The sequence below is a fragment of the Ranitomeya variabilis genome, chromosome 2 (genome assembly GCF_051348905.1).
Source record: "Ranitomeya variabilis isolate aRanVar5 chromosome 2, aRanVar5.hap1, whole genome shotgun sequence".
NCBI lineage: Eukaryota > Metazoa > Chordata > Amphibia > Anura > Dendrobatidae > Ranitomeya > Ranitomeya variabilis.
Genome location: NC_135233.1, coordinates 352107425 through 352120076, shown reverse-complemented (window position 1 = coordinate 352120076; position 12652 = coordinate 352107425).

The window sequence follows — 12652 nt, the reverse complement described above, 5'->3', positions numbered from 1 at the left end:
AACCTATCAGTCTCTGTGCGGTGGAGGAAGGTGGCTGGAAGATCCCTCGGCGGCGCCGCAGGTGGCGCGAGATGTCTCTGATTTGGTCCCGCAGAAGAGCGAAGCACTGTCTCCTTGCGATGATGAATCCTCCAGGTCCTTTGGCACGTGATCTCCTGATCCGGGCACACGGTGGGGTAGAGATGAAGTTCTGCGACACAGTGGAAGAAGTAAAAAGTTCAGTACATTAGGCCACAGTAGAAGCACGCAGTCCAGCGGACACAGCCATAGGCACAGGCTGCTCCTTAGCAGGCACCACAAGGATGGGACTAAGTGGTGCCTCCGTGGTGGTGAGAAAAGCCAGGGTACGCACTCTATCCTGGTCACTACCCGGTGCAGATGTCTCTCTGAGCTGAGGGTAGTATGTGTCGACACTGCAGTATCGCTAGCCAGGAATACAGGCACAGCTAGCTGGCGTGGGTCCATCGAGAGGAAGTCAACCATCTCACTACTCACAAGCTCATTCCCCGCCAAGTGCCCCGTCTTCCCGCTCACACCGCTATTTATTTCAGACCCGCTCCTACCAGTCAGGTGTTGAGAACTGTGGCAGTCATGAACCTTTTCGCCCTGGAATATTGGTTGACTCGGCACACCTTCCTACACTCCCCCACTCTTTTCGCTTGCCATTCTACGGGGGCGAGACTCTTCGAGGAGAGTGTGACTGTTTATTTTCCTCCCATGGGATTTGTTGCCAGACAAAATTCTCTTGGTCACAGCGATTGGGGGGTTTGCCAGCCGTTGTTCGTTCGGAGCATCTCAGATTAGGAGAAGTAGTGGAGTTCTCCTGTGGGACAGAATCCAGCTGCGAAGAAAGAGCCATGGGTGAGCCTGTACCCTCCGATTCCAAACCTTCAAAACTTAATCTTTCATCCCCTTCTTCGTCAACTTCTTCCATTGGCATTTGGTTCACCTCAGGGGCCTCGGACTCTTCATCTGTTCGAACTGGATTTTTTGATAGGCAAGGTCGGAGCTTATTCCGGTGAAGAGTATGAGCATCCTCTTTTCCCTCAAGCTGGACTTCGTACACCGGCCCCTCAGGACTAATTCTTCTCTTCACCTGATAGGGGTCTTTCTCCCAACGATTGTCCAGTTTTTCCCGAGGACGCTTCTCCCGCACCAAGACACAGTCTCCAATTTGAAACTCTGTCGCTTTGGGAGGGATCTTTTCTGCATGTTCCAACTACCATAATCTAGTCTGGACCAACCGATGTGAAGTGTGCAGACTAAGCCAATGCTCCCACACCCAGGAGGACACCCCCTTCCGTGGGTAGTCCTCTTCTGGGTCCAATGCCAACTCGGTGATTCCTTTACCTTCTCAGCCGAACAGAAGGTAGTAAGGTGTATATCCCATGGTTCGATGTACTCGATTATTATATACCCACACCAGTTCAGAAATGTACTCTGGCCACCGGGCCTTCCGATTTTCCTCTAGAGTTCTTAGCATCTGAATCAGTGTACGGTTAAATCATTCACAGTGTCATGGTTAGGACAAGGTTAATGTCCTGTGCTCTCAGGGTTAATGTTCTTGGCCTCTCTTTCAAGATGGGAGGGCAATTTATACTCGCTCCTAACCTGTTATCCTTGTCAGCTATAGGTTTTCCTGCAGTCTGTATGCTTGACCTCTGAAGTGTGAGCTGGCTTGTTTAGTGTCTTGCTGTCAAATTCTTTATTCGTTTTCCTGGATTACTGACCCCTGGCTTGCCTTCTGACTATTCTCTGACTCTCCCTGTTAGTATCTGGTAATCTCCTGGCTATGACCTCTGCTTGTTTCACTATTCTTTTATGCTTGTACCTTCTCTGTTTCCCTGGCATCTGGATCTGCCCCCTGACCGTCTTCCACTCTGTCACATGATCGTAGGTCCTTTTGATTTACCTGATCAGTTATTCTCATGTGAAAGGTCCCGTTGGTGTTCATGTTAGTTACCCGGTTTATGGTCCAGCTCCGTTGCTGCTGGGTGCAGTTTCCCCTGCAGCATTAATACCCAGGTATCGTGGCACACAGGCTCCATTACCTTGAGGATGATACAGTGTAATGTGGGACTTGTCAATCCGGTACAGGTGGTGCAATTCATCCATTACTCTTCCCAAGAAACAAGCTCCCTGATCGGAGTGAATTCTCTTCGGACACCCATAGGGTTGGATGAAGTTCTTACATATTGCGTACGCAGCAGACTCTGCAATCTGATACGGGTCGAAGTCACCACAGCAAATTTTGTGAAGTGATTCACCATTACCAGGCAATATTCATAGCCCTGATGGGCTGGGCATATGGTTAGATAGTCTATTGTCAAGAGTTCCGGAGGAGCGTAGGTAAGAATGGACTGAATAAGAGCTTTCTGCTCTGGAGGCTTAGCCAGTTCACATGTTCGGCACGTTCTACAGGCCTCATCTACTTTCGTCTTCAACTGGGGGTGGAACATGAACCGTTTTAGCCATTTAAAGGTTTTCTCTGAACGAAAGTGGGCTCCTTGCTCGTGAGCAGCGACAGCAATTTCAGATAATGACGTGGTTGGAACGAGGACTTGCCAGGTCATATTCGGCTCAGTCCATAGTTGTGTTTTCCGATATAGTAAGCCGTTCTTCATCCATAGTTGTTCCCACTGTTGTAGGATCTGCAAAACTGCCAGGGACAAAGTACCTCTTTCCATCGAGCTGGGAAGTCTCTGGGAAATCACACACTGTCTTAACAAAGCCAGTTCGCTATCTTTCTGTTGGACCTGAACCCACTCATCTCGAGTTCGTCCTAGTATGCCATCTTGAACTGAGGAATGTAACTGTCCCTGCGTTGCCACCACTGTCCTGGTGGACCTCTGAAATCTAGGGACCTCATCATCTTCAAGCTCTTCATCTCTGTCCCGCTCAGTTCTGTTACTCTTCCTCCAGGACAGGGCATCAGCATGGGTATTTTCTGCCCCCCTTTTGTAGGCAATCTTACACCGGAATCTTGCCATTCTGGCTACCCATCACTGTTCCAGGGCTCCCAGTCTCACATTCTCCAAGTGCGCAAGTGGGTTGTTATCAGTACGCACCAACACTTCGGAGCCAGATAAATATTCTGCGAATCTCTCCGTCATAGCCCACACCAACGCCAGCAGCTCCAACTTGAAAGATTTGTAATTGTCAGGATTGCGTTCAGAATCGTGAAGGGACTAACTTGATAAGCGATCACCCTCTCTCTTCCTTCTTGCATCTGTGACAACACAGCCCCAAGTCCCAGCAGACTCCCATCAGTGTGGAGAATGAACAGTTGCGAGAAATCTGCATAAGCCAGGATAGGAGCTTTGGTGAGTGCCTTTGTAAGATGTTGAAAGGCCTCTTCTTGGGACTGCTCCTAGCAGATCTTCCAATTCTTGGCACTCGAGGATAACTTTTTCAACAGCTCTTGTAAGGGCCTTGCCCGTCGAGTGAAGCTCTTCACAAACCACCTGTAATAACTGGTCAGTCCCCGGAACGCCTGCACATCCTTCGCGGTCTCTGGAGTGGGCCAGTCTTGAATCATGGCGACCTTCTCTCTGGAGGGTTCTACCCCTTCGGCAGAAATGACATGGCCCAAGTATTCAATTTGCGTACTGAACAAATGGCACTTCTGGTGCTTTACTTTCAGTCCGTGTCTCTGAAGGCGGACCAACACTTGTTCTATGCATTGCAGATGTTCCTCGAATGAAGCTGCAAAGACTATAATGTCGTACAGGTAGATGAGCATTGATTTAAAGTTCAAATCCCCTAGACAACTCTCCATGAGACGTTGAAAAGTTCCAGGAGCGTTGGCTAAGCCAAACGGCATGCGGTTGAACTCGTACTGGCCCATGGGAAGAATGAAGGCAGTCTTTGCTCGATCTTGTTCAGACATGGGGACTTGCCAGTAGTCACTGGCGGGGTCCAGTGTGGAGAAGAACCTAGCTTTCCCCAGCGCAGACAGGGACTCCTCAATCCGGGGTAACGGGTACGAGTCCCTCACAGTACAGGCATTGAGTTTTCGATAATCCACACAAAAATGCAAGGTGCCGTCTTTCTTCCATACTAACATAATTGGAACAGCCCACTGACTCTGGCTCTCCCTAATCACGCCGGCCTGCAACATCTGATTCAACATTTTCTTCACTTCCTGGTAGAACTGTGGAGGAATTTGCCAGTAACACTCTCTTAGGGGCGCGGTACTCCTGTTTGGTATTTCATGCGTAATGGCCGTGGTGCAGCCAAAATCATCCTTGAGGAGGGTGAAAACTTCTTCATACCTTCCTAGCAGAGCTTCTACCTGTTGCACCTGAGTGGGTTTGAGTTCGGCCAGGTCAGCCTGCATTCATTCCATTATGGCCCACCTTGATGTAATGAGGTTCTGGCACAGAGATGAAGTTTACTGACACAGTCCAGGGGACTCCAGGTTGTACCTCCAGTTGTACTGTTTGGGGGGGCATTATTTCCTCAGGCAGGTTCATTATTTGGGGCACCACATTTCTGGGAACAACAGTAATGTCATGATCTCCTAAGTTAATGCACCGCACCGGAACAGTCCCTTCCCATACAATGGCTAATGTATGCGCCACTAGGAGCCCCGTAGGTAATTGTTCAGAAGAGGATGGTTTGATTTGGACCTCAACCCCTTCCAAGGGGACACAAGCACGAACGGGCAGAGACAATACTGTTTGTCCTGGTGTAAGAACAATTTTGGTGGAGGCTGGGACAATTACTTTTCCTATCACACCTACCTCACAGTTGGACTCCTGTACTTGTGCCACTCATGCTAGTTGTTGCAAAATTCTTCTCTGTGGTGTATGTGGGCCCCACTGTTTTAGAGTCTCATTAGAGGGGTCTCTGAGGAGAAGGCTTCCAAACACCTTCAGCACAATCATTCCCTGTGTCAGCACCATGCCTTTCTGTCCCAGGTCTTTCCTACAGACAGACACTTGCATCCATACCTCACCTGCAACCGGGATGGGTAGTTGGTTGGCTGCCATCAACTTTATCTCAGAACCCCATTCAGGCCGGTTTGCTTGGGGAAAGTGCAGCGCCACAGAGTCCTGGTCGTTGCAGTACTGTCGCTCCGCCACTAAGGGGAGTGATGGTACGTCTGATTGCACTAAAGGAGTTCACCTGACCAGGTATCACAGTCACACATTACACTTCACACTCCGGCCACCAGGGGGTGCGGTGGAGGAAGGTGGCTGGAAGATCCCTCGGCCATACCTCAGGCGGCGTGAGATGTCTCCAATTCGGTCCTGCAGAAGGGCGAAGCACTGTCTCCTTAGGCTACGGTCACACTATCAGTACTTGGTCAGTATTTCACATCAGTATTTGTTAGCCAAAACCAGGAGTGGGTCAAAAATACAGACTTGGTGACGTGTTTCTATTATAGCTTTCCCCTCTGTTTGCTCCACTCCTGGTTTTGGCTTACAAATACTGATGTAAAATAATGACCACATACTGATAGTGTGACCGTAGCCTTACAATGATGAATCCTCTGGGTCCTTCGGCACGTGATCTCCTGATCCAGGCACACGGTGGGGTAAAGATGAAGTTCGGCGGCACAGTGGAAGAAGCAGAAAGTTCAGTAGACAAGGCTGCAGTAGATGCACACAGTCCAGCGGACACAGCCACAGGCACGGGCCGGTCCTTAGCAGGCACCGCAAGGATGGGACTAAACGGTGCCTCCGCGGTGGTGAGCGGAGCCAAGGTACGCTGGTCCTGGTCCTGGACACTACCCGGTGCGAATGTCTCTCTGGGCTGAGGGTAGAACGTGTCAGCAGTATCGCTAGCCAGGAATACAGGCACAGCTAGGTGGCGTGGGTCCTTCGAGAGAGAGTCAACCGTTTCACGACTCACAAGCTCGTTCCTCACCAAGTGTCCCGTCTTCCAGTTTACACCACTATTTATGTCAGACCCGGCCCCAACAATCAGGTATTCAGAACTGTGGCCATCAGGAACCTCTTCCCCCTGGAATATTGGTAACAGTCCCGACAGTTCTGGCCCAGACATGCAAGAGGGACCGTTGACTCGGTACACCTCCCTACAAGTGAATGCACTACAGTGTTAACCATGGAATATGCCAAAAATGTATGGCAGATGTGGACCCCACGCATGTCAGTGTTGATAACCGGGTGCTGACACGCCACTGTCAGCGGAGAGATGGTCAGAATTCCCATGCTCATGTCTTTCAATTCACTTGTATTATTCTGATTCTGCAGATAGATCCTGGGAATATGCCATAAATGTGCAACATGGGACTATCCTTTAAAGGAACAGTAATCTTAGTGTTTACAATCCACTCTAGAATGTTCTAGAATGCCACAGAACAGTATTGCTTACAGAACAATTCCACCTTCACACTGATTACAGATGAGCTTAAAAAGGATCTTTATACTGGAATTTTTCATTTTGAGTACCTCCCCCAATTGGCATTGCTCTACTGATACTGGAAAAGTTTATTTCTTGTACACCTCCATTGCAGAGTTATGCCTCACGGTAATGCAGAGTGCGTCATATGAACATTTTCCCTTCAACCAAAACATACTTTTCTAGACATGGTCATAGCCAACACCTTTCTCAAATGGATATATTTCTTTAGGAAATTAATTTTGGAGAAATAAATTTAAATTTATGACTTGCGCCACGCAGGATTCGTGAGTTACTTTGCCCAAAAGTAAGGTAGCCAGAATGTCCCCAGTATTGTCATTCACAACAATGCCCAGTTTAAGTTGAAGGAAGGAAGGAATGAGATTTTCTACTTAATAGCAGCAACTCATTTACCAGCTTTTGTCCGCCATATTTTCAAGCTATATAAATAATAATCTTTATTTTTACATAGCACTATCATATTTCGCAGCGCTTTGCAGCTTGCACACATTATCGTCGCTGTCCCCATTGGGGCTCACAATCTATATTCCCTATCAGGATGTCTTTGAAATGTGGGAGGAAACCGGAGTGCCTGGAGGTAACCCACGCAAACACGGGGAGAACATACAAACTCCTTGCAGATGTTCTCCATGATGGGATTTGAACCCAGGACTCCACCACTGCTAGGCTGCAGTGCTATCCACACACACTTAACCTTGTGTGAAAAAAAAAGAATAAGAGCAATGTGTGGAGTCAACACTATGCCCTGTTGCAATTTTCAATGGAGTTATGCTTGTTGAGGAGGATGCGGAGGAGTCATAGATGGAGGCAGGTAAATGCCACAAGACATGTTGAGATAGGAGTAGCTCCCAACCACGAATGTACTTCGCTGCCACTCAAAATGTTCACCTAGTGGGCTGTGAAGCTCATCTATTGTCCTATAATTGCTGCTCCAGGTGTCCACTAATCAGTATGGAAACAACCAGCCACTTGACCAAGTAGGTAGGAATTTAGTTGGCACACAAGCAGCTAATCGGGAGCATGCACCTGTTTCCTTTACACACAATCAGGGATGGATATCTGGTGGCACATTAGGAGAGGAGGTGGAGGAGTACTTGCAGTATTACAAGCTATAGTGTTGGATGACAATGATGGTGTTTATAACACTGACAAGGTATTACTTGGGGAAGCAGTCTGGCTGACAGAAAAATGAGCATGAGGGGATGGCGTAGTAGAACACCTTGAGGCCTACTCTGATTGCTGGCCAACTTGCTTTTGACAAATGAGCTGTGGATGTTACTTCATGTGATGATGGAAATTCATGCCCATTTAATGCAATTCTGGACATCAATGGTTATTTTCCTCATACAAAGCCTGCAGCAGTGGCGTTCCACCAATAGCTGCAGACCAGAAGATTGCTATGGACTATGTGTTGAGGTCATTATACTCTTCCAGGGCTATGGGGATGGTCATTACAATGTTAGCAGGGCTATATGGGGGCCATTATACTGTCTGTAGAGCTATGTAGAAGCCCATTATACTGTTTGCAAGTCTATGTGGGGGTCCATTATACTGTTTAAAGGGCTATGAGGGGGGTAATTATAGTTTTTGGAGGTCTATGTCGGGGGGATATATGGGGAAGCATTATACTCTTTGGAAGGCTATACATGGAAGCCATTATTCTGTTTAGAGGGCTATGTTGGGGCCATTAGACTATTTGGAGAGCTTGTGGGAGCCATTATACTGTATACAAGCAATTATATAATGTGGAGGTTTGTGTGGGTTCCATCATACCACACAACGGTTCTGTAGGAGCCATTATGTTTGGAGGAGGGCTGTGTTGAGGCCTTTATACTGTTTGTGGGGCTAGTAAGGGCCATTATACAGTGTGTAGGGTTGCATTGGAGCCATCATACTGTGTGGATGTGTGTGGGGCTATCATACTGTATGGAGGGCCATTATACTCTATTGAGGGTTGTGTGTGGGTAATCATATTGTGTGAAGGACTGTGTTGGGGTCACAGTTGGGGCTTCATACTGTTTTGGGTCACCATTCTTTGCCATGGGGGAGGGTGGGCTTACAGTAGGGTCATCACACAGTGTGTGTGGAGGGTACAGTGGAATAATTAATTGTGGCGGTATCATACTGTGTTTGGGGGGATTTTTGCTGGCATCATACTTTATGGGGGCAATGAAAGGGGAATCTAGATGCTTCAATAGGTGGAAAAGTACAGTGTAAGGACAGGAAAGTTCTGAGATGCGTTCTTCTTCCAAACATTTTTTGTGCTGGGGGAGCTCAATTACAACTCTTCAAATGGGGCTGCATGATTTCTCTGTATGCCCCAGGTCAGCTGACTGCCAAAGATTTGTCTGTTGGTAATGTGCAAACGACTTCCTAACATGAAATCCCCACCTGTACGACTTGCCACTATCATGACCAGAGCTTTTAGGTGCTTTTGAGCCTTCTCCACCAGCACAACATGTGGCATTTCCTACTCCAAAGCCGACTACAGAAAAATGTGACTTTGCCCTGGAAGATCATGTGTCCTCTGCTAGCTATTGCCAACTTCGATAGATTAATTGTCGATGATGTCACCTACTCAGGACCACTAGTTTGATCCAATGCCTCCTCCACCAGAGAAATATTATCCTCATCTTCATCATTATCCCTAACTCAGTTGACAGTTGCCATTTTGTGGAAAATAACTTGAACTCCTTGTCCCCCAACCTGATTCCCATCATGATAGCTTAGAATGCCACAACCATTGCCAGTGGCTCGTATACCATGTATCAGAGAGACAACAAATAAGGTAGGTATTTGAAATGTGTCTTCTACATCCTCCTGCCATGTGTTATCATAGAACAAAGTCTGACTGTTCATTTTTTCCAATAAATCAAGTGGAAGAACTTGTTCTGATAAAATATCTTCTTTTGCCCTCGAGGTGAGATAGGTTTGGGAACACTTAGCATTAAAAAAATTATTTCCATATTTAATAAAAGAAACATAAATTATCTTCTTTACTTAAAGTACATAACAAGAACAAGGAGTACAAATGAAGAGAACATGGCCACGTGCTGTCCATTTGTGCTCCTTATCCTGTTTATGAGCTGTAAAGCAAGAAAATAATATATAAATATATACATATCTTGGTGCCTGCCATAATGAGTATTTCTAGATGAAGTATCTGTTAGGACTGTCTTACTTTTTACTGAACACCATTCAAGTGGATTATTTAATTGTGAAACTGCAAAACTTGCCGCAGTGTGAGTACTATGAATCTGGTTTATCTTGTAGGCTAGGAATCGAAGGGGCCGAACAGATACATGTGTCATTGATGGAATTGAAACTTCACTAGGTAAAACACTAAGTTTATGGTGGAGAAGAAGGTGAACTGAGAAGAATACTGGCTCAATTGAGCTGATGGTGTTGGTAACAGAGGCTACATCATTCTGCTGTGATTGTAATGAGTGAGGTGTCATGTGTTCCATTTTGTCCTCCATTACCTCTCTACTAATGCTTGCAAAGGAGGCCAATTGTGACCTATGTTTGGTACTATGGTTAGTGGGACGGCTGGTGCTGGAAGTGCTACTGCTGCTAGCGAGTCCCACATTTTTTTTCCTTGACATGGGTATATTTTCTCACACAACCATGTCCCTTGCCAGTGCCAGTTTTTCATTTACCATACATTTGGGGTAGAACCATGAAATGTACTAAAATGTTTTACCACACTTATAAAACCTGGAAAAATATGGAACCAACAAAAATGAAAAGGTGGGCTACATATGACGGCAAATACGGCTAACGCTACAACAGCTCACCCATAGTATCTGTTTGGCATGAGCATGTCTCCAATTGAAAAACTAAAACAGGTGTGCCAAAACAGATCAGCACAATTTAATGTCTCAATGCAGCGTAATTTCTTTTTAGATGTATTGATGAGTGAACATGTAATCCTTTAAAATGTATTTATTGCAATATTAAAAAACACCTACCCAGTGAAAACAGTTGGTTGAGATACCAAAATCAAACATAGACCAAAAATCTACCCAACCCTGCAATAATCCTATTCTTGAACCTGCCTGGCAGTGGAGGCTGGCACCCTAAGAGTACAATTTTTTGGCGCCCCCACTCAACGAGGACTGTCCCTCACTCCCCTGTAAGGCCCCACCAAGGCAGGTGGGAAAACAATGTAGATGATGTGCCCAACGCGTTTCCCCACTGTCACAGTTCATCAGGAGGCCTGATTGATACTAGTGATGCCAAAAATATGGGATGTCACGATGAAAAAGTAGCATGCTAAGTCTATTCTTTATTCTATTCATTGTATATATATATATGGTGAATTGAATTCTTAAGCATATTATCATGTTATAGGCCAGGATAAGTATGCATCTAACAAAAGTATCTCTTGGGGCACATCCTGTCTATGATAAGTCTACTCTTTATTCTATTCATCGTATATATATATATATATATATATATATATATATATATATATATATATATATATATATATATATATATATATATATAGTGAATTGAATTCCTGAACATATTATGTTATATGCCAAGATAAGTGCACATTTAACAAAAGGATCTCTTCAGAGGAGTTGGCATAGGGCGGATGAGCAATGTTTTACAAATAGTTATTGTTATTGTATTTATATCTATATGATCTACAGGATACTTGCAAGGGATTGATAACATTAAAATGGCTGCCTGGGAATTTACTTAATTTGTTTCATCTCTTTCTTTTATCTATATTGTTTTCCCACCTGCCTTGGTAGGGCCTTACAGAGAAGTGAGGAACAGTCCTCGTTGAGTGGGGGCGTCAAAAAAATGTTCTCTTAGGGTGCCAACCTCCACTGCCAGGCAGGTTCAGGAATAGGATTATTGCAGTGTTGTGTAGATTTTTGTTTTATGTTTAATTTTGGTATCTCAACCAACTGTTTTCACTGGGTAGGTGTTTTTAATATTGCATACCTTCGTATGCGCGGGATACGATGGATGTCTTGGCTAGAATTGATGGCATGACCCTGGATAGGGAAATGATACTCATGACAGCAGATATTGAATCGCTGTATACGTGCATCCGACACAGTAATGGCCTGGAGGCCTGTCGATTCTTTCTTGCTAATAGCAACTGGGATGGCCCTATGTGTGAGTTCATTTTGGAGCTGCTCCAGTACATCCTGACACACAATTTTTTTGTTTTTCGTGATGTTTTTTATTTGCAGCAGTGCGGCACTGCTATGGGGGCGGCCTGTGCGCCCTCCTTTGTCAATCTCTTCCTTGGCCATTGGGAGAGGGGGGTTTTTGGGGGGAGGGCGTCCAGGCCGCGTGCAGTGCTGGCTGCGTTATATAGATGATTTGTTTATTTTGTGGCAGGGTAGTGAGCAGCAGCTACAAAGCTTTATGGATGACTTGAACTCCAATACATTAAATATCAGATTGACTTACAAATACAGCAGAACCGAGGTGGACTTCCTGGATGTCAAAATATTAGTTGATGAACATTTGCAGTTGCAGACGGACGTCTATCGGAAGCCCACATCGGTCAATGCATTGTTACATGCGAGTTCGAGTCATCTGGGGGCCACCATTAGGGCCATCCCAGTGGGCCAATTTTGTTGTGAATTTGGATTCTGGGCTCCCCCGGTGGCTACTGGTGGAATTGAACTGGTGTTGTCATCTTCTCTGTTCACCTGTTCCCATCAAGATGTGGGAGTCGCTATATAACCTTGCTGCTCTGTTAGTTGCTTGCCGGTCAACAATGTTATCAGAAGCCTCTCTGTGCTTGTTCCTGCTCCTAGACAACTACTAGATAAGTTGGACTCTTGTCCATGTTTGTTTTTGCATTTTTGTTCCAGTTCACAGCTGAAGTTTCGTTACTGTGTCTGGAAAGCTCTTGTGAACAGGAATTGCCACTCTGGTGTTATGAGTTAATGCCAGAGTTTTAAAGTAATTTCTGGATGGTGTTTTGATAGGGTTTTCAGCTGACCATGAAAGTGTCCTTTCTGTCTTCTGCTATGTAGTAAGTGGACCTCAAATTTGCTAAACCTATTTTCATACTACGTTTGTTGTTTCATCTTAATTCACCGCCAATACATGTGGGGGGCCTCTGTCTCCTTTCGGGGTATTTCTCTAGAGGTGAGCTAGGACTAATATTTTCCTCTGCTAGTATTATTTAGTCCTCCGGCTGGTGCTGGGCATCTAGAATCAACGTAGGCATGCTACCCGGCCACTGCTAGTTGTGCGTTAGGTTTAGTTCATGGTCAGCTCA